General features: G+C 45.8%; 1 protein-coding gene and 1 pseudogene across 2 annotated transcripts in view; one reads left to right on the top strand and one right to left on the bottom strand.

Annotated features, from left to right (window-relative positions):
* The window catches only part of GAB2 (GRB2 associated binding protein 2), a 186,469-nt gene that overhangs the window by 125,843 nt on the left and 37,964 nt on the right, over positions 1-22,662 (top strand). The gene's annotated exons all lie outside the window — the stretch shown is intronic.
* Positions 4-5,342, bottom strand: LOC149128461 (glutathione S-transferase P pseudogene; annotated as a pseudogene). The gene has a single exon (XR_016233133.1). The product of XR_016233133.1 is annotated as a glutathione S-transferase P pseudogene (transcript).

Genomic DNA, 22,662 nt, shown 5'->3' with positions numbered 1-22,662 from the left:
GAGAACAGAGGGCTGAGGAGGGCCGGCACTCACTCGCTGAGTTCTCCTGTTGGCAGAGGGGCGAGAGCATGAAGGAATTGACCCCCAGCCCTAATTATGTTCAGATGGGAAATTAAGAAACGTGCTGAAGCTAAGGTGTTCTGTGGTGTTTCTTTAGTTGCCCTGACACCACTGCCATTTCTCTGCTATTCAGCTTTCTTCCAGCACTTAGCTCTCCAGCACCCTGTACCCTGTCTCCTGTCTGCCATCCTAGAGGAAGGAGCTCACCTTGATTCTCCTCTGTCCTGTCTGTCTGCCCCAGCACATCTACTTCAGACTGCCCTGCACAGTTACCCCTGTCGGGATCCAGTGTTTCATTTATATTTACCTGGGAAGAGACAGGTGAGAAGAAGAAATGCTGACTTATGTTTTGGCTTTGAATAACTGTCATTTAGGAAAAAAAAATAGCTCACCTTTTTGAAATGAGTGTTTGCAGAAATGCTTTTTGACATAGGTTTGGCTCGACTGCAGGTAGGTAGTCTCAATCAGTAATTCTAAAATCTAGCTACACTTTAGAATCAAGGAAGATCATATTTTTAAAGCTATATTATTTTTAAAAAATTTATTTATTTGAAAGGCAGAATTACAGAGAGAGAGAAGGAAAAACGGAAAGATCCTCCATCTGCTGGTTCACTCCCCAAATGACTGCAATGGCCAAGGCTAGACCAGGCTGAAGCCAGGAGCAGGAGCCTCTTTCTGGTCTCCCAAGTGGGTGGCTAGGGCCCATATAAAGAGCTCTTACAACTGGCAATCACAAAGAAACCATTCAATTTCAAAATGGGCAAAGGATCTAAATAGACTTTTCTCCAAAGAACATACACAAATGGCCAATAAGCAAATGAAAATATGCTCAGTATTATTGGCCATTTGGGAGATGCAAATCAAAGCCACAAAGATAAACCACTTCATACTCACTAGGGTTACTATAATCTAAAAGATAGAGAATAACAAGTGTTGGCAAGGATGTGGACAAACACATTGCTCATACGTCCCACCTGATACAGGCGCTGCAGAAAACAGTGTCACAGTTTCTCAAAAAAAGTTAAACATAGAATTACCATATGATCTAGTAATTCTACTTCTGGGCTCATACCCAAGAAATTTCTTTTCCTTTGGATATATATGCAGAAGAGGAGAGGTGCGTGAAGTGGTAAATCTGTTTTTAGATTTTTGAAGAGCCTTCATATTCTGCATAATGATGGTACTAATTTACATTCCCAACAACAGGTTCCCTTCTGTCCCCATTTTGTCTTTTTTATAATGGCCATTCTGATTGGAGGGAAATGCTAACTCATTACGTTTTTGATTTGCGTTTTCCTGATAGCTAGTGATACTGAATGTTTCTCATATACTTGTTAGCCTTTGGTATTTCTTCTTTCAAGAAATGTCTGTTCAGGTTCTTCGCTCATTTCTTAACCAGATTGTGTATTTTTGTTGTTATTGTTGTTTTTATATCCGTATATATTCTGCATACCTTTTTTTCCTCTCCCTAGAAAATTGTATTGATTGTGGGGAGAAAGAGTCAGGTAGCCCAGCCTTCTGCTGCAGGCCTCACAAACCCTCACCTTTTCCCATCACCATTGATGGGGCAGTTCACATGGGCAGGGGAGGTCAGGAAAGCTTGGTCCAGGCACTGAGGTGTGCCATGTAGGTCGAGAGCATGGGAAAGGCATCTAGGCAGCCAGAGGCCATGATCTGGTGGGTTAGCAGCAAGTCCAGGAGGTGTGGTAAGTCTAGGAGATTTCGTTGCCCATGATGAAGGGCTGGCTTCCTGGTTCTAAGGCAGAAGATTCTCAAAAGGTTTCAGGTACCCAGGCAGAGCCTTCACATTAGATGGCCTGGCCTGCATTGTAGCTGGTGTAGATGAGGGTGACGTATTTGTCCTAAAGGTCATCCACACCATCATTCAAAATGTCCAGCAGGACCACCTTCCCATAGAACACAGAGTGTGGCCCAAATATCACAGATTGGCACTGGACTGGCACCAGTGATGTCTCTGTCTGGGAACTTGGGGAACTGCCTGTACAGACAGGAGGCCTTGACTGAGCTCTGTGGCCAGGTCTGCAGGCCCACTACCTCCTCCTTCAGGCTCTGACTCTGGCTCTGGCCAGCTGGCAGCGTGTACACAGCTTCACAGTGCCCAGCGGCAGTGAGGCTCACTGTATTCTGAATATTAATCATTTATCAGATAAGGGCCTTGCAAAAATTTTCTTCCATTGTGTTGGTTGGCTCTTTACTCTGTGATCATTTCTTCTGCTATACTGAAGCTTCTTATTTTGATATAATCTCATTTGTCTGGTTTTGAGTTTTAGGGGTCTGTACTCCAAATATCATTGCCTGTACTATTCTTTTTTTAAATTTTGTAATCCCATATATTTTAATATTTAAAAGAGAGACAGAGTTCTATATATTGGTTCCCTTCCCAAATCCCTCAGTGGCCAGGGATGGGCCAAGCCAAAACTAGAAGCCAGTCACTCATTCTTGGTCTCTCACAAGGGTGGCATAGACCTAGCCACTTGAGCCATCTCCTGATGCCTTTCAGGGTCCGTACTAGAGAGAAGCTGGAATCAGGAGCCAGAATGAGACCCTAAACCAGGTACTCTGAGATGGGACATGGACATCTTCAGCATCTGAACTACTTGGCCAAACACATGCCCTTTACTGATATTTGAAGTTCTTCCCCTACATTTTCTTCTGATAGTTTCATAGATTCAGATTTTAAATTTAGGTCTTTGATCCATTTTAGTTAATTTTTGTGTAGAGTGAGAGGTGATATTGGTGGGGAGGTTCAAGGTTACATTTTCTGCATATGCATATCCTTTCTGCAGGGTATTTTTTTTTAATTTGACAGGTAGAGTTATAGACAGAGAGAGAGAGAGAGAGAAAGGTCCTCCTTCCATTGGTTCACTCCCCAAATGGCCGCTATGGCCGGCGCAGCACCAATCCGAAGCCAGGAGCCAGGTGCTTCTTCCTGGTCTCCCATGCAGGAACAGGGGCCCAAGCACTTGGGCCATCCTCCACTGCCCTCCCGGGCCACAGCAGAGAGCTGGACTGGAAAAGGAGCAACCAGGACTAGAACTGGCGCCCATATAGGATGCCGGCGCCGCAGGCGGAATATTGGCGAAATGAGCCATAGCGCTGGCCCCAGGGGTATGTTTTTGACACTTTAGTCAAAATTGGCCTGGATGTAGTGCATGGATGTAATCATGGGGTCCCTATTTTGTTCCACTGGCCTATGTTTCTGTTTTTATGCCAGTACCATGCTGTTTTGGTTACTACTGCACACTAGTGTGTGTTTTGAAATCAGGTGTTGTGATGCCTCCAGCTTTTTACATTGTGCTCAGAATTGCTTTGACTGTTTAGAGTCTTCTGTGCTTCCGTATGAATTTTCTTTTTCTGGTTCTGTAAGAATTTCATTTGCATTTTGATGTGGATTGTATTGAATCTGTAGATTGTTTGGATAGTGTGGACATTTTAATAATGTTAATTCTTCCAAACAATTAATGTAGAATACCCCCCCCTTTTTTTAAAGGTTTATTTATTTACTTGAGAGGCAGAGTTACAGAGAGAGAGAGAGAAAGAGAGAGGGAAGTCCTCCATCTACTGGTTCATTCTCCAAATGGCCACAATGGTGGGAGCTGGACTGATCTGAAGCCAGGTGCTTCTTCTAGGTCTCTCATATGGGGACAGGGTCCCAAGCACTTTGGCCATCTCCTACTGCTTTCCCAGGCCATCAGCAGGGAGCTGGATCAGAAGTAGAGCAGCCAGGACCCATATGGGATGCTGGTGCTTCAGGCCAGGGCACTAACTTGCTGCGCCACAGCACCGGCCACTGTGAATAGGATTGCTCTTAAAAATTTCTTTCTCAGTGAGTTCATCATTGGTGGATAAAAATGCTACTAATTTTTTTAAAGATTTATTTATTGGGGCCAGCGCTGTGGCACAGCGGGTTAATGCCCTGGCCTGAAGTGCTGGCATCCCATATGGGCGCCGGTTCTAGTCCCGGCTGCTCCTCTTTGATCCAGCTCTCTGCTATGGCCTGAGATAGCAGTAGAGGATGGCCCGACTCCTTGGGCCCCTGTGCACATGTGGGAGACCTGGAGGAGGCTCCTGGCTTCTGGCTTCAGATGTGGCCATTTGGGGAGTGAACCATCGGATGGAAGACCTCTCTCTCTCTGTCTCTGCCTCTCTGTGTAACTCTGTCTTTCAAATAATAAATAAATAAAAGAAAATCTTTTTAAAAAAAAGAAGATTATTTATTTGAAGGCAGAGTTACAGAGAGGCAGAGAGAGAGAGGTCTTCCACCTGCTGGGTTCACGCCTCAGATGACTGCAGCGGCTGGAGCTGCACTGGTTCACTGCCAGGAACCAGGAGCTTTTTCCAGGTTTCCCACATTGGGGCAGGGGTCGTCCTTCACTGCTTTCCCAGGCTGTAGCAGAGAACCGAATTGGAAGTGGAGCAGCCGGGATTCGAACCAGCGCCCATATGGGGTGCCAGCACTGCAGGGGGCAGCTTTACCCTCTACATCACAGCCCCTTCTACTAGTCTTTTAAGTGGAGTCCAGATTTTTCTATGTATTCCATCGTGTCATCTGCGAACAGAGATCATTTGACTTCCTCCTTTCTTATTTTTAAGACTTTTGTTTCCTCTCATGCCTTTCCCAGGCTGTAGCAGAGAACCGAATTGGAAGTAGAGCAGCCGGGACTTGAACCAGCACCCATATGGGGGGGGGGGGGGGGTGCCAGCACTGCAGGGGGCAGCTTTACCCTCTACATCACGGCCCCTTCTACTAGTCTTTTGAGTGGAGTCTTTAGATTTTTCTATGTATTCCATCGTGTCATCTATGAAAGAGATCATTTGACTTCCTCCTTTCTTATTTTTAAGACTTTTGTTTCCTCTCATGCCTAATAGCTATGACTAAAAACTTCTAGTACTACGTTGAATGAAGAGCAGTGATAGGTGCCGGCGCCGCGGCTCACTAGGCTAATCCTCCGCCTAGCGGCGCCGGCACACCGGGCTCTAGTCCCGGTCGGGGTGCCGGATTCTTTCCCGGTTGCCCCTCTTCTAGGCCAGCTCTCTGCTGTGGCCCGGGAAGGCAGTGGAGGATGGCCCAAATGCTTGGGCCCTGCACCCCATGGGAGACCAGGAAAAGCACCTGGCTCCTGCCTTCGGATCAGCACGGTGCGCTGGCCGCAGCGCGCTGGCCACGGCGGCCATTGGAGGGTGAACCAACGGCAAAAGGAAGACCTCTCTCTCTCTCTCTCGCTCTCTCTCTCTCACTCTCACTATCCACTCTGCCTGTAAAAAAAAAAAAAAAAAAAAAAAAAGGAGCAGTGATAATAGACATCCATATTTGGTTCCAGATCCTGGAGGAAATGCTGTCAGCTTTTTCCCATTCAATATGATGTTGGCCATGTGTTTGTTATATATAGCCTTTACCACATTGAGGTATATTCCATCTATACCTAATTGGTTCAGGGGTTTTATCATGAACAGATGTTGAATTTTTCTTTTTTTTTTTTTTTTTTTTAAGATTGATTTACTTGTTTGAAAGGCAGAGATACATAGAGAGAAGGGGAGAGAGGGATGGAGAGAATGAGAGGTACATAGAGAAAGGCCAGTGCTGTGGCGTAGCAGGTAAAGCCACTGCCTGCAGTGCTGGCATCCCATATGGGCGCCTGTTCAAGTCCTAGCTGAAAATGGTGGTGACAGTGCCCAACCCATGTTTATTGATTGGTGGATGTTGGCCCTTCCCTGAATCCTAGGATATATCTGGATCATGTGAGTGATCTTTTTGATGTGCTGTTGAATTCAGTTCGCTAGTATTTTTTGGAGAATTGTGGCATCTATGTCCATCAGGTTGTTGGTTTGTAGATTTCTTTGTTATGTCCTCATCCAGTTTCAGAATCAAGGTAATGTTGAGCAGCCTACCCTGACCTGCTATGATGTACTCCTTTGCAAATCCTTAAGAAAAAAAGAAAAAGACAAACAGTCCCTCTTCAAAAATTATTTTAAAAAATGGGGGGCAGGTATTTACCCTACTGGTTAAAAGGGCCACAGTCTATATTAGAGTTCTTGTGTTCAAGTTCTACTTCCATGCCTGATTCTAGCTTTCTGCAGTGATGGCTCAAGTAGTTCAGTCCCTACCACTCACATGGGAGAGCTGAACTGAGTTCGCAGCTCCTGACTTTGGCCCAGAGCAGCGGAGCCCACAGTCTCCAGTGTCCTACAGAAAGAGGAAAAGTGGGCAGTGCAGGGGCTGGAGGCCATCATGAGCTGGAAGGACAGGAGCAGTGTGGGAGTGAGAGAGTGGAAAGGTTGGGTGGAAGGCTACATGCAGAGTAAAAAGTCTCTTTTTTTTTTTTTTAAGATTTATTTATTTGAATGACAGAGCTCAATCTTCCAACTGCTGGCTCAGTCTCCAAATGCCTACAACAGCCAGGTGCCATGAGCTTCATGGGTCTTCCACATGGATGGCAGAAACTGCAGTACTTGGTTCATCTGTGGCTTCCCAGGAACATTAGCAGGAAGCTGAATTGGAAGCAGAGTAGCTAGTACCTGAAACAGGCATCCCAAAAGGCAGTTTGGTCCCCTGTACCACAGCACCCACCCCTGCATTTTTGTTTCACACTGGCCTCTATGAATTATATAGCCTATTGTGCTTGGACTAGATGTTCTACCCTAAGGATTCTATGATTTTATCTTCCTTGGGAAAGGATAATGAGCACCCTTCTAAGTACTGTGGCATAATCTTTGATTACTGTGTGGAATTTCCTGTTTTCCCAAAATCTTTGTCATTTATAGGCTTCATGAATTTTATTTTTGTTTTTCCCCTTCATTTTATTCCTGATGAAGAATAATGTGTGCTAACTGAAAAGGAGGAACATATGAATTAAAAGGCAGGGGAAATAATTCTGCTAACCCACCGGGCTCAAAACTTTCATAAATAAGAGAAATGAGCCCAAGAAATCCCTCAATTTAAAAAAGAAAAAAAGTTTATTATTTTCATCTACATGAAAGGCAGAATGATGGAGAAAGAGATAAACCGTCTGCTGGTTCACTTGGCAAATGCCTCCAACAGCCAGATCTGTGCCAGGCCTAAGCCAAGACTGGACCGCCAGCCAGTTCTCTCATATGGGTGGCAGCCATCATCTGCCACCTTTCAGAAAGTATTAGCAGGAAGCTGGATCAGAAGCTCAAACCAGGACTTAGATTGGCATTCTGACATGGGACATGGGCAGCCCAAGTGACAGCATAATCCACTGTGCCACAGTGCCTGCCCCTAAGTACCTCTGCCTTTTAGAAAATTGACTGGATGGGAAAGCAAAAATTAAACGTGCTTGTCGAGTTTTTTATTCTTGAGATGTAACAAAAATTACTCTCTATGCAAATAGTCATATCTTTTTTTTTTTCCTAAAGATTTTATTTATTTGAGAGGTAGAGTTACTGACAGTGAGAGGAAGAGACAGACAGAAAGGTCTTCCTTCTGTTGGTTCACTCCCCAGATGGCCACAACGGCCGGAGCAGTGCCAATCAGGAGCCAGGAGCTAGGAGCTTCTTCCAGGTCTCCCATGTGGGTGCAGAGGCCCAAGCACTTGGGCCATCTTCTATTGCTCTCCCAGGCCACAGCAGAGAGCTGGATTGGAAGAGGAGCAACTGGGACTAGAACCTGGCGCCCATATGGGATGCCGGTACCACAGGCGGAGGATTAACCTACTGCGCCACGGCCCCAGTCGTATATTTTTTTAAAAAGTATGTATTTAAAAGATACTGCCTGAATCCTATTGTTTCAACGTAGGACTTTCAGTGCAAGGAAAATGTGAAAACCACTTTTGCTTTCTTTGGTAGGAAGAATCTTTGTTTCATTCACACATTATACAGTCACCTGTCCGTTCAGCAAACCTTTATTGAGCACTCATTTTGTGCCAGGCCTTGTCATGTCCCATGAAGTTACAAAGATGATCAACAGGATTCCAGTGCTTAGATGTCCTAGCCTGTTGGAGGAGACAGACATGTGGCCATCTGGTCACAAAAGACCATAGGAAGAGTCACCAAGGATGACAGTAGTTCATGCACCACTGGCCCAGTGGAGGAAGTGGGGGAATGGCAGGTGTTAAGGGGCCAATAAATAACCAAGTGAATGTTTTGTCAGTGGCTTTGTCTGTTAAAGGACGTATTCCCATATTATATCCTAGCCTTAATGTAGCAGCCTTTAGCTGCTGCTGCTTTTTTCTTAGGGGATTATTTTATTAGATGTCCAGTGGTTTAATTACCAGATCAGGGATATTAGTTGTCTGTTACAGAATTTTTTGGGTTCTTGGTGAAATCTTTTCTGATGAAGACAACAGGCTTTTCCTCTCAAAGGAGGATCTAGGATGTTAAAAGAATCATCGTGGGTTATGCTTTACTTTAGTGGCTTTCTTAAAAGTGGATTATGTCCATAAAACCTTCACTTAAGGAATCGGAGCCTAATCACCCAGCTGGTGTTTTTTTTCCACCTGAGAGGTGGGGTCTGAGGACAGTCTGGGAGTTAACATTTGACTGTCTGCTTTCACTTAAAAGCCTATTTCATTTAACCACCTTATCAACTTTATTGCCATTCTTCAAATAAGGAGACTGAGTACTTCTTGCTTGCCTAATATTTAAGCTTTACAGGACCAAAGGCAATCTGTCCACCTGCTCCCCTCCTGGGCTGGGTCCAAAGAGGCTGTGTGACTCAGACAGCCCCAGAGATGCTTCTTAATGCCATGCTACTCTCCTTAGATATGAGTGCCATCACCTGGGTCATAGTGTCAGCACCTTAGGTGAAGAGCACCTATGCCTAATCGCTAGGCTAGACGGGAGAAAAAACAGCAGCTATGCTTTGAGCACATTGCCTGGGTTTTGATCCAAGAACACAGAGTTAGAAAATGATGGAGCCAAGATTTTAGTCTAACCCTGGTCTGACTTTGCATTATAATGTGCTGTCTCTTGGTCTCTGTCCTCCTGGAATACAAACATCTGCTTGAACCAAGGCCATGTGTTTTTCCCCTTGAACACTAAGGATTGGACCGGGAGTACTCCCTGTCCCCTTCTAACCAGGGTTCCTATGGTGGCTCAGGTTTCCACTCCTCACCAACCCTTACTGCTCAAGACCTTGGGCTGGAATATTCCTAATTCAGTAACTTCTCCAGTCATGTTCTATTGATGGGTCTGTAAGCACGGGAGTAAGGATATCTAAGTTCAATTCATCACTCTGGTTCCATAAGCAAGTCACCTGAGCAGAGCCCGTTTCCTGTATAGAATGGGGATGATTTCTGTTCTTACCTAATACTTGAGCTATGGCATGGGTGGCTCAAACAGATTGTAGGCCCACTAGCAGCAGCCAAGTTGCACAGCTCCAGTGGGCTCCCCACGCTGCATTCTGTATAGACATACCCCTGAAGTTGTTCAGTCCCGTAACCTGCTTGCTGTGTGGTCCTGTTAGAGATCTCTTCGTGGGAGCTTTCTTCAAGCACATAGTCCCTGTTTCTTTGTTTTCTTTCTTTCCTTTGGAGAGTTGTGCCAGGAGCCCCTCAGAAAACTCCTGTTTTTCACTTTGAGCTGGAAGCAGCTTTGTGGCAGATGGAGTCTGTCTTTTTTTTTTTTTTTTTTTTTTTTAAATCCTTCTTACCACCCCCAGATTCTTATTTCTACTGCCACCCGCCAGTTCCTTACGTATTCCAGCCAAAAACGCCTGGGATGAAACCTTGCAGGATCCAGAGCAGCCCCAGAGAGAAGCAACATAAGGCTGGAGGAGGCAGCGCCCTCCTCATTGGGAACTCTTTCTCAGAGAAAGCCAGGGATGCTGCAAAGAAGAAAAAGCGGTTCCAAGAACAAGGCTCACGAAGATGTGGCGTCACATGCGAGGGGTTTGGTCCTGTGGGTTTGTTCTCTGTGTGCGGTGGTACACCAACAAAGCAAGAACTCACCCTCCTCTGAGAAGCTCAGTGGCCTCCAATCCTCAGAGGGAGGAAGCGGAGCTGCCCTGAGCCATGTTTATGAGCAGGCGGGCCTGGCCCTCACATTTGTGGCCCAGTCGTGGGCAGCTGTCCCTGACCAGATGTACCACACACAAAAAGAACCAGCTCTGAGCTGCATGAATTATTCATGGGCCCAGGAGTCATCCAGTGTTAGGAAAGCCCTCGCCGCTTTTGCTTTTGAATCCTCAAAGCTGAGGACCTTTCCTTCCCTTTCATGCCCTCCCTCCTCCGTGTATTCAGAAGTGATTCCAAAGCCGGCACAGCCACCATCACGTGGACCCTGCAGAGCAGGCTAGTAATGCCAGCTCAAGTCCCAGCCCTACAATTTATTTGTTGTATGATGTTGAAGAAGTTATGCTAATGCTTTGAGGCTTTTCCCATCTGTAAAATGTAGATGCTGCCGCCCTGCAGAGTTGTTGTGAGGGTTTCATCGTTCCTAGTTAAGCCAGGGAATGAACAGTTTCGCAGTGAGCAGGAGCTGCTCGGGCACTGTCTCCCATGCGGTGATTGTGGTGCTGATGGTAATTTTTAAATCAGCCAGACAAGACGAACTGAAGATGACTTCAATACCTGTTTGCTTTTCACAGTCTAGACGAAGCATATGCAGTCTCATTTGAGTATCAGGAAACAAAATGAGATGGGCAGAGGCTGCTAGTGCGAGTCCTTTTGCACAGTTAAGGAAATGAAGGTCAAAAGGCTCCAAGTGGCAGAGCCAGAAAGTGGGGTGGCTGTGTCTCGACTCGGGGCCGTCAGCTCCATTCTAGGGCTGTGTGCTCTGCTGCTTTTTCTTCATCCTCAGCTCCTCTGCACAGACCTGTTTTCCCAGGCTGCTTCCTTCCTAAACCACAGAGTAGCCGACAGGCGGGCGAGAGGCACAAAGGTCATCAATCACTACGACCTGACTGTTTGGAAAGTGAAGTGATGCCTGTACATTAACACAAACCTCTGAGGGCTGAAGTAGCATGATAACATGATCTCATTAGAGGAACCAGCAACTGCTGTGAGCTCAGAGAGTCTAGCTCACCAGGACCCTGTTTTGTAACTCAGGAAGGTTTTGAAACAAGGCCAGAGCCGCCTTTGTCTCCTCTCTACTGTGTGAGTTGCTTCTCTTCTTGAATTGCTTGGCAGGAATTTCACAGTAGCCACGTGGCTCATTCTATGGATTGGAGAGTTCCCTTAGTTCTAACCAACTGTTCTTTCTCTCTCCCCTACCTTTTCTCTACTAAAAAAAAAAAAAAAAAAAAAAAATGGTGAGGCTGCCCCCTTTAAATATATTGTAAATATTTAAACTTTTAGTAATCCTTGAGTTTCCCAAGAAACTCAACAACAGAATTATTTTAAGTCCTGGGTCCCATCTGGGGTCAAATCATACCCAAAGGAATGCTTTTGCAGAAATCCTCAGCACCCAGTGGAGGAATGTTACTGAGGGGTCCTCAAACAGCTCCTTCCTCTCCAGAGAGAATGGCTGGTGCCTTAAAGGTCAAGACGTCCTGTTGCAGCTGGACTCCTGACAGCAGGGAGGGCGCTGGTGCAGCCAAGCCGTCCACTCAGATGCCCTCTGATGACCTTGGCCCTTTGCCCACTATGAAGAGAGAGTGGGCTTGCTGGGGAGAAGCAGGGAGTGGAGTAGGGTGGAGAGCAGAGAAGCCCTTCTCAGAGACCCCACCCTTTCTCTCTCCTCCTGCCTGGGAGGGCTTTTCCTCCCTTGTTCCCTGCCCCACCTTTTGAATTTGTTTTTTATAAACTGAGGTCAGATCTCCCAGCTCCTCTGGGACCCTTGCTGGAAGCTGAGAGTATCTGTGGGAGGCAAGACACAGCTTCTCCCCAGGCTGAGACACTTCTCTTGAGGAGCAGAGAGCAGAGTACAGACTGACCCAGGCCCCTGCCCAAAGGCGGAGGCTGCTGTCTGAATCACACGCCCTTCTTTCCACTCAGACAATGAAGAAAATAAACATCCAGACCAGTTTCTAGCCAGATCTGAAATCTTCATGCCTTTAAAAAAATTATTGTAAGAAACCCTGCGATATGAGGCCTTCCTCCCCGATCTTTTGCTTGTTGTTGATTTTGTTTATAGCTGGATCCCGTTCCCCCAGAGCAGACCTTGAGCTGGGACATGAACTCAATAAAATCCCAGCAGACCCTTCTGCATTGTTTTGGAACGGGCCGCAGCTCTGACCTTCAGGGAAGGCCAGACTGTCTCTGGTGGAGCAAAAGGAGACAGGGAGAAACCTGACTCTGTTCCTGTCATTCTAAGCCTTGATCCTTCTTCCTGCTTTCTCTTATACCAGACACTCCCCCTCACCTCCCCAACCAGCCAGCATAGATTAAGTCTAGTGTTACCTGCCAAGACTCACAGGCTGCTCGAGATGGGAGAGTCTCATCCCAACTCTTCAACTCCAGCAGCAGCTGTGAAGGGCTCCCAAATGTCTGTCTGTCTGTCTCTCTCTCTCTCTCTCTGATGTATTTATTTATTTGAAAGGCAGAGTTACACAGAGGCAGAGAGAGAGGTCTTCCATTTGCTGGTTCACTCCCCAAATGGTCACAATGTCTGGAGATGAGCCAATCCGAAGCCAGGAACTTCTGGGTCTCCCACATGGGTGCATGGACCCAAGGACTTGGGCCATCCTCTACTGCTTTCTCAGGCCATAACAGGGAGCTGGATCAGAAGTGCAGCAGCCAGGACTCAAACCAGCGCCCATATGGGATGCCGGCACTGTGGGCAATGGCTTTACCCCCCATGCACAGCATTGGCCCCCCAAATGTCTCTTGAGAGTTTCCCCACCCCAAGCCCTGCTTTGTTTGGTTCTTTGAGGACTTCTTGTTACCCCTAGTCATGGAAGAAAACAAATAAGTTGTTGAATTGGTCCCAGACAAGATTCCAAAGCCTAGTCAAAGTCTAATTTGGGGGTAGAGGTAGAACTAGAGCTTTGAAAATAGTGGTGAGGTCACCTTGCACCTCAAAAGATCTTGATTGTGACTGAACAGTCATGTATGGCTCTTCATAAGTCTGATTTCTGCAAAACCAGTAGATATGGCAGTGTCTCTTTTGGGTCTGAATTAAGAATCAAAGTCTCGGCTTTATATGTCAGCTTTGTTACTGGTTCAATGTGTAGATATCAGGGTTTTTTTTTTGTTTTTGAAGATTTTATTTATCTGTTTGAGAGGTAGAGTTACATATGGAGGGAGGGAGGGACAGAGAGAAGGGTCTTCCATCTGCTGGTTCACTCCCCAAATGGCCACAATGGCTGGAGCTGGGCTGATCTGAAGCCAGGAGCCAGGAACTTCTTCCATGTCTCCCATGTGAGTGCAGGGGCCCAATTACTTGGGCCATCTTCTACTGATTTCCCAGGCCATAACAGAGAGCTGAATCAGAAGAGGAGCAGCCCAAACAAACCAGCACCCATATGGGATGATGGTGCTGCAGGCGGAGGCTTAGCCCACTTGTCACAGCACCGGCCCCCGATATCAGTTTCTTAAACAGGAATCTAGAAGTGATTTTCAGCCGGCGCCGCGGCTCACTAGGCTAATCCTCCGCCTTGCGGCGCCGGCACACCAGGTTCTAGTCCCGGTCGAGGCACCAGATTCTGTCCCAGTTGCCCCTCTTCCAGGCCAGCTCTCTGCTGTGGCCAGGGAGTGCAGTGGAGGATGGCCCGAATACTTGGGCCCTGCACCCCATGGGAGACCAGGAGAAGCACCTGGCTCCTGCCATCGGGTCAGCGCGGTGCACGGGCCGCAGCACGCCAGCCGTGGCAGCCATTGGAGGGTGAACCAACGGCAAAGGAAGACCTTTCTCTCTCTCTCTCTCTCTCACTGTCCACTCTGCCTGTCAAAAAAAAAAAAAAAAAGTGATTTTCAAACCTTTTCTTTGCTGCAAAAAAAGCTTTTTGAGGGCCTGCACCGTGACGTGGAAGGTTAAGCCTCTTCCTGCAGTGCAGGCATCTCATATGGGTGCTGATGCGAGTCCTGGCTGCTCCACTTCCAATCCAGCTCCCCACTAATGAACATGGGAAAGCAACAGAAGATGGCACAAGTCCTTGGGCCCCTGCACCCACACTGAAGACCTGGATGAAACTCCTGGATTTGGCCTGGCCCAGCCCTAGTCATTGCGGCCATTTGGGGAATGAACCAGCAATAGAATATCTCGCTCACTCCTCCTCTCATCCTCCCTCCCTCTCTCTTCTATTTCTGCCTTTCAAATAAATAATAAATCTTTAAAAAAAACTTTATTATTTATGTATGTATGTATTTATAAGGCAGAGTATCAGTGTGGGGGAGCGAGAAAGATCTTCCATCTATTGGTTCACTCCCTGAGTGGCTGCAACTGCCATCTCTGGACCAAGGCCAACCAAGAGCTAGGAATTCCATCTGGGTCTCCAACATGAGTAGCAGGGGCCTAAGTACTTGGGCCATCTTCCATGCCTTCTAAGGTGTGTTAGCAGGAAGCTGCCTCAGAAGTGGAGCAGATGATTCAAACAAACACTCCCAATATGTCACAAGCAGCAACTTAACCCACTGCACCACAACACACCCATCCCTAAAACATTTTTAAAGCCCAGGTTTTTAACTAGATCTTACATGGAACACAGTGTATGAAACAGGTGAGAGGGAGCCACTTTGGATATTACAGGGGACATGGTCAAACTGAAAACTGGGGCTGCCCCTCCTCTCCCATGGTTGCTTGGGAAGCTGGAACACAGTGTGGAAACTCTGGTCTGCAGCAGACATTTCAAGACAGGGACAAACAGACCAGTGCTGAGCCATGAAGATTTTCTCATCAGTCATAGTACAATGGAAAACATGAGGAAAATATAGCTAATTTTCATAAAGCTAAATGAAATCGGATCTTAAAAACTTTCCTTTTTTCAGAGACTCTGTCTTTGTGTGTGCATGTATGGTGAAGAGTTGATGTGTGTGAATTTATAGTTATAGTAAGTAATAGTTTTCCCATACTTGACATTAAAATTGTTGACACCATATTCCATACAGATAAATAAGCAAAAAAAGCAGTGTTTAACCCATCCACAGAATAGAACAGTAGTGATCTTGGGGTTATGCTGGTGTCAGGAGTATCTGGTCCTCAGCCTCTGCCTCTGTGCTCATGGCCAGGTGCCTCTGACTCTGCCACCAAGTCCAGGCCCACTGTGTACCCCAGAATGAAGTCAGTGCTTTGGGATCCTTTGTCCCTTTGGCTCACTTCTGGCCCTGCCCTCAGGTGCTAGCTACAGTTAACCTGAGATTTTTGCCTAGTTTTCCTTTTCTTCAGTCTTTGCCCTGTTGACCTGCTGGGAGTTGCAAATTCCAGGATTGAAGTTGACCCTTAATCTATGTAGATCCTGGTATAGACAACAGTCTTCCCAGATGTGAAGCCAGTGGCGGGAGCCCCGCTGACCACAGGAAGACGTGAGTTGCCAGCGGTCTGTCTGCCTGGATTTCTGGAGAAAATCTGCTTCTGCTTCCCCTGAACGTGCTTCCTCCTCTTCCTAGACTCTGCTGCCCACATTTCTAGGTGATGTCCCGGTTTCTGTTCTGTGTTTGCTCTTTCAGCACACTCACCGCAGAGCACCTGCTTTTGCCAGGTCCTATTCTAGGGACAAGGGCTAGAAAAGAGCCTAAGGCGTGGCCCTGCTTTCAGTAAACTCCCAAGCCAAATTGCATTCTCCAGTTCCTGTCCTCTCAGCCCTTACTCCTGGAGCTCTTCTTCATGGCTCTGCCTCTTATGTGTCTAATGCTACGGCCTGGACCCCCTCAGTTTTTGGCAAGATTTACCTGCTTTTAACTGAAGAATGCCTGGCTCTGGGACAGGATATATCTACCAGATAAAAGACTTGAGGTTAACCTCAAGTGCAAAAATTTTTTAAAAACATAGTTTTGGTTTCTTGTTTCATTTTGACTTCTGAATTTAGCTTCAATTTCAAGTCACCATCTGGCAGGTGATAGAAATGGAAGTTTTAATCAACTCTGTCTAAAAACCTGGTCAGCACAAGATTTTTCAGCTAATTCAGATTCCTCCGTGGGATGCTGTTTAAGTTCACAGAGGCACAGGGAACAGTTGACTGGGGCTAGACCACAGAGCTTGGGCAAGGGAAGGAGAAGTAAGAGAGACGAGGGTGAGAAGATCTCTTGTTCTTCTTTCTGTCTTTCTTTCTACCAGTAAATCAGTAGAGACACAGAGTTGCTCCCAGGCAGTATCCAGAAGTAGGAAATGAAACTTCATAAGCATTCTTACCTTATTCACAGGATATATTGTCTGAGAGACCTAAAATTCTGTTTATTGAGTACAAAGAATAATTCAAAATAGATGATGTACTAGCTGGCTGGAGAGAGTCAACTATGGCTTACATGGGTTCTACCATGGCCTACCATTTATTTTCCATATCTACCATTTGTTCACTATTGCTTCTGTCTACCACCTCCTCACCTCTTTTCTGGATCAGGTCAGTGAACAGAATTCTTCATGGCTGGTGAATGCTATTAGTCAACGCTCAACCAAGACAGAAGGGAATATATTTCATCGAGTGGGAGTCTTCTAGAATAGGAAATCTTGAAGGATCCTTAAAGAGTGCTTAGTTCCAAACTCCTCAAATGAAAAGCATCCAGAGGCAAGAGAGGGGAGCTGTTTGTTCACAATCGCACAGCTGCCTGGCAAGGCTTGGCTTCAAGGTCAGGCTTCTTGACTTCCAGTTAGTGATCCAAATGAGGCTGAGGATACTGCTATGCATTTCTTTGATGCCATATGATTTGTAAGTGCTCTGTGTACACACACACACACACACACACAGGTGCAGAAAACCAGTTTAGTCCACAGGGTCTTAGAATCATATCAATACATGAGCACACAGCATTGATGCATTCAGTCTTAGGTAACTTTATTTACTTTGTGAGCTTCAATTTGAGCAGTAGACTGGAAGCAAGACATTTTCCATAAGATTTTTATTCAAATAAGACTCCATGTTAAGCATGTAGCATGGGTTTAGTACGTGATAAGCACATATTATCTGTTAAATTATGGCTAATAAATAGTTGCAGCCTTTTCTGTGATTTTCACAACAGTCCTTTGAATATGTATACCATGCTACGCTTATCTATCCAAAACTAAAATGTCCTGAATAACCCCATCTGTGTTTTGCCCAATTTAAAAAAAAATTTTTTTTTTCTCTGTGTGGTTGATGCATTCACCAGACAAACCTTGCAGACTTTCCTGGTCAAAGATGCATTATACTAAGGAAGGCCTCAAAAATAAAAGTGAAAGTAAATCTTTAAAAAAATAAATAGAAGTGAAATTCTTAAAAAAAGATTTATTTATTTGAGAGGTAGAGTTACAGACAGAGGGAGAATTAGAGAGAGCTCTTCCTTCTGCTGGTTCACTCCCCAAATGGCCACAATGGCCAGAGATGGGCTGATCCAAAGCCGGGAGCCCGGAGCTTCATTTTTTATATAGACTACTGTTAGTGAAAGCTAATGGTTACAAAGGGCTTACTGTGTAGCAGGCGGCATCCTAAGCATTTCACAGATCTTAACATAGAACCCTGTGGGTAGATGCCTATTATTCCCATTTTGCACATAAGGAAACTGAGGCATGGAGATTAATTAAGTAACTGTCCCTAGTAGCTGCAATTCAGACCCAGTTTGACTTCGCAATCCACGCTCTTGACCGTTAAGCCACGCTCTGAAATTGTAGATACAGCTTCTTGCCTGGACAAACCACCGAGGCTTCAGCGTGCGCACGTGAACCTGGGAGAGACCCACTACTGCCCTTCCTGACGACCCCCGACTCTACCAGAGAGGCTGCGCTGCTGCATTCTTTTAACAGGGCATCATAGCAGTTCTCTGTGCCTTCGCTGTCAGCCTAAAGCAGCTTGTCCTCACTGACCTTAACTGTGGTTTAGGTTTTCACTGAGTCTAGCATAGGTGTTTTCACCCCTGCTGGAGCCCACATGATTATAGACAGAGGTGGGAGGACAGCTGAGGGACTTGACCCCTGGTGGGTAAGGTGTTAAGAGCGAGGGGGGATTGGCCGGCGCCGCGGCTCACTAGGCTAATCCTCCGCCTTGCGGCGCCGGCACACCGGATTCTGTCCCGGTTGCCCCTCTTCCAGGCCAGCTCTCTGCTGTGGCCCGGGAGTGTAGTGGAGGATGGCCCAGGTGCTTGGGCCCTGCACCCCATGGGAGACCAGGAGAAGCACCTGGCTCCTGGCTCCTGCCATCGGATCAGCGCGGTGCGCCGGCCGCAGCGCGCCAGCCGCGGCGGCCATTGGAGGGTGAACCAACGGCAAAGGAAGACCTTTCTCTCTGTCTCTCTCTCTCTCACTGTCCACTCTGCCTGTCAAAAAAAAAATAAATAAATAAATAAATAAAAAATAAAAAAAAAGAGCGAGGGGGGAGCATGCATTCGCTCCTCAGGCCCTGTTTGTGTTCTCTGGGAAGCAGATATCAGGAAGAGTCTAGATGTGCTAAGAGATTTACTGGGAGAAACCCCCGTGAGGTTGGAAACCGTGGGGAGCGAGAGGACACCGAAGCACCCTCACAGTGGGATGTGGGTCTGAGCGCGGTGCGGGAGAGAAGGCAAGAAGCAGGAGCAGGCAGCAACGCAGTGCTGAGGCAGCCTCAGCCAGCTACGTGCAAGTTCTTAAGCCAGTCTTCTGTTGAAGGAACCCCTTGTCTCACGAGAACAGGCCTGTGTTAGTACTCCCGCTGGCGGAGAGCAGAACAGAAGTATAACCTCCGTGGGCGGGGAGAGTGGGGAGGGATGCACAGGGCCAGCAGCTGGGAGTGTCAGCTATCCACACCAGGATAGCCAGGAGGCATGTTTTTATGGCTGCGGTACTGAGGCATCAAGGGTAGACGTGTAGGGTTCAAACAGGAAGGGGCATGCCCCCAAGTGAGAAGAGACAGATAAAAAACAAAATATCCAGGGGATTAGTCGTTTACGATGCCAGTTCAGAGACTCATGTTCCACGTCGGAGTGCCTGGGTTTGAGTCCTGGCTGCAGCTCCAGGTTCCAGCTCCCTGCCATTACAGAACCCGAGAGGCAGCAGTGATGACTGAGTGGCTGGGTTGCTGCTGCCTCCATGGGAGACTGGGATTTAGTTCCAGCTTTGGCTTTAGCCCCAACCCTTTGTGGGCATTTGGGGAATAAATCACTGGATGAGAACTCTTTCTTTCCTTTTCTGTCTCTCTCCCATACATAATTTAAAAAGAAAATGTGTAAGACATGGTAATGTGATAGGAAAGCCAGTTGGATCAGGCGGTCAGGGAAGACCCCTCTGGGCTTTGATTTCTGTATAAGTCATATGAGAATGGTTTCCAGTGCCACTGGATATTTGTGCAGTAAGTACTTTGTCATTTATAAAGCACGTGCTTCTAATGTTGTCCCTCACGTCCAGCTGCCTAATGCAATGAGCCCTCAACTTAGTGTAAAAAAGACTTGGATTTGAATCCAGATTTGGACACCTCCTGATAGCTCTGTAGCATTGAGCAAGTCATTTTATTCCCCTGGATTTCAAGATCTGCAAATGTTAAATGAATTTATAAACATCACTGCTCTGCCAGCTTTTCAAGGTGTTGAAGATGTCAAAGTTGTTGAAAGTGGCCTACATTTAAAAAAAATTTAAATAGCAACAAAAATAAAGTACTTAGTAATCAGTTTAACAAGAAGCGTGCTAAATCTACACAGAAAACAGCAAACATTGCTGAGAGAAATTAAGAATTCTGTAATTATATATCCTATGTTAATTCTCTCCAAGTCCATGTATGGATTCAGTCTAATAGGTCATAATCCAAACAGGCCTTCCCCTCTCCCCCAAAGAAACCTTTTATTTAATGAGTATAAATTTCATAAGTACAACTTTAGGAATATAGTGATTCTTCCTACTGTACCCTCCCTCACACCCCCACTCCTATCCCACCTTTTCCTCCCTCTCCCATTCCCAGTCCCATTCTCCATTAAGAAAAAGAAAAAAAAACAAAAAAAAAAACTATTCCTTGACAGTCAAGACAAGGGCTATTCAAGTCATTGCTTCTCAAAGTATCAGTTTTACTTCTGTGGATTTCCTTTTAAGCCTCTATTAGTTATCACAGATCAGAGAGAACATTTGGTATTTGTCCCTTTGGGATTGGCTTATTTCACTAAGTATGGTGTTTTCCAGATTCATCCATTTTGTTGAAAATGAACGGATTTTTTTTTTGCCACTGTGTAATATTCCAGAGAGTACATATCCCATAATTTCTTTGTTCAGTCTTCAGTTGACAGGCATTTCAGTTGATTCCACATCTTAGCTATTGTCAATTGAGCTGCAATAAACGGGGGGGGGGGGGGGGTGGGTACAGGTAACTCTTTTATTTGCTGATTTCATTTCCCTTGGGTAAACTCCTAGGAGTGGGATGTCTGGGTCACATAGTAGGTCTATATTCAGATTTCTGAGGTATCTCCAAACTGACTTCCTTAGTGGTTTTACCAGTTTACATCCCACCAACAGTGGATTCCGGTACCTTTTCCCCCACATCCTTGCCAGCATTTGTTGATTGTTGATTTCTGCATGAAAACCATTCTACCTAGGGTGAGGTGAACCCTCATTGTGGTTTTCATTTGCATTTCCCTGACAGTAGTGATCCTGAGTGGTTTTTCATGTGTCTGTTGGCTATTTGAATTTCCTCCTTTTTTTTTTTTTTTTAAGATTTTATTTATTTATTTGAGAGGTAGAGTTACAGACAGAGCGAAAGACAGAGAAAAAGGTCTTCCTTCTGGTTCACTCCCCAAATGGCCACAACGGCCGGCGCTGCGCTGATCTGAAGCCAGGAGCCAGGTGCTTCTTCCCGGTCTCTCACGCGGGTTCAGGGGCCCACGGACCTGGACCATCTTGTACTGCTTTCCCAGGCCACAGCAGAGAGCTGGATTGTAAGAGGAGCAGCTGGGACTCGAATTGGCACCCATATGGGATGCCAGCACCACAGGTGGAGGATTAACCTACTGCGTCACGGCATTGGCCCCTGAATTTCCTCTTTTGAAAAATGTTTAAGTCCTTTGCCCATTTCTTCACTGGGTTTGTTTTGTTGCTGTGGAGTTTCTTGATCTCTTTATATATTCTAGTTATTAATCCATTATCAGTTGCATTGTTTATAAATAATTTCTCCCATTCTGTTGGTTGCCTCTTCACTTTCCTGAGTGTTTCTTTTGCAGTACAGAAGCTTCTCAATTTGATGTAATCTCATTTGTCAATTTTGGCTTTGATTGCTGTGCCTTTGGGGTCTTGTGCCAGTGTCTTGTAGGGTTTCCCCAATGTTCTCTAATAATTTGATGGTATCAGGTCGTAGATTTAGGTCTTTACTATCTATTTTGAATGGATTTTTCGAACAGGCCTTTTTAAATAACAAAAAAATGCAAACATTAGAAATAAAAGAAAATTAGAAAGTACTATATATACATATGAAGACATTACTGTCTGTCAAAAGAATGTGTCAAAACTAATACAGAACTTTATCAGTCATGTTGGATTTTTTAGAGAACTTCATGGAACCATGTTAGAGTATCTGATAAAAGCATTTTTTTTTGTTTTCCTCAAAAGTAGAAAAGGATGTTCAAAAGTCATGTTTATTCTTCCTCCAGTTAGATGTTTCCCTGGGGAAAACACTGGCCAGCTACTGCTGTTCTTGACGGATATGCTGAACATGCAGTCACTGAGCTCTCTGGCCCAGGTTCCTTATCAGTGAGTGGTTAGATGATCCCATGGGTTATTCCCAGAGCTGTGCCTCTGGGATACGGAAGTAGAATCAATGGTTAAAGATCAGAAAGAACAATCTGGTGGGTTTTTTTTTCAAGCCTGTTGGTACAAGTTTACCACATTACTCTCTTGAATCTTTTAGTATGTTTTTAATATGTTTGTACCCAAGATGTGCTATAATGAAAATGGATATGATTTCTTGTGATTTTTTTCTTATAATAATAGTAATGGGCTATCTAAACTGACTTTTCTCATCATTCTTGCTCTTGATTTTTATTTCAAAACATACATTTGGGATTCATTGGTTTTTTATTTCAGCTTATTAAAAAAAGATTTATTTACTTATTTAAAAGAGTTACACAGAGAGAAAAGAGGCAGAGAGAGAGAGAGAGGTCTTCCATCTGCTGGTTCACTCCCCAATTGGCCTCAATGGCCGGAGCTGCGCTGATCCAAAGCCAGGAGCCAGGAACTTCTTCGGGGTCTTCTGCTTTCCCACGCCATAGCAGAGAGCTGGATTGGAAGTGGAGCAGCCAGGACTCGAACTGGCACCCATATGGGATGCCCGCGCTTCAGGCTAGAGCTTTAACCCACTGCGCCACAGCGCTGGCCAGCTTTTTTTCTTTTTTCTAAAGATTTAATTATTTATTTGAAAGGCAGAGTTACAGAGACACAAAGGCAGAGAGAGAAAGAGGTCTTCCATCTGCTGGTTCATTCCCCAAATGGTTCACAACAGCTGGAGCTGCACCGATCCAAAACCAGGAGCCAGGAGCTTCTTCAAGGTCTCCCATGTGGGTGCAGGGGCCCAAGGACTTGAGCCATCTTCTACTGCTTTCCCAGGCCATGGCAGAGAGCTGGATCGGAAGTGGAGCAGTTGGGACTCAAACCGGCATCCATATGGGATGCTGG

This window comes from Oryctolagus cuniculus, chromosome 1 (genome assembly GCF_051225735.1).
Source record: "Oryctolagus cuniculus isolate XC-2025 breed Fujian yellow rabbit chromosome 1, ASM5122573v1, whole genome shotgun sequence".
Taxonomy (NCBI): Eukaryota; Metazoa; Chordata; class Mammalia; order Lagomorpha; family Leporidae; genus Oryctolagus; species Oryctolagus cuniculus.
Note: the sequence above shows the minus strand (reverse complement) of the source record. Positions and strands in the feature narration are given on the sequence as shown.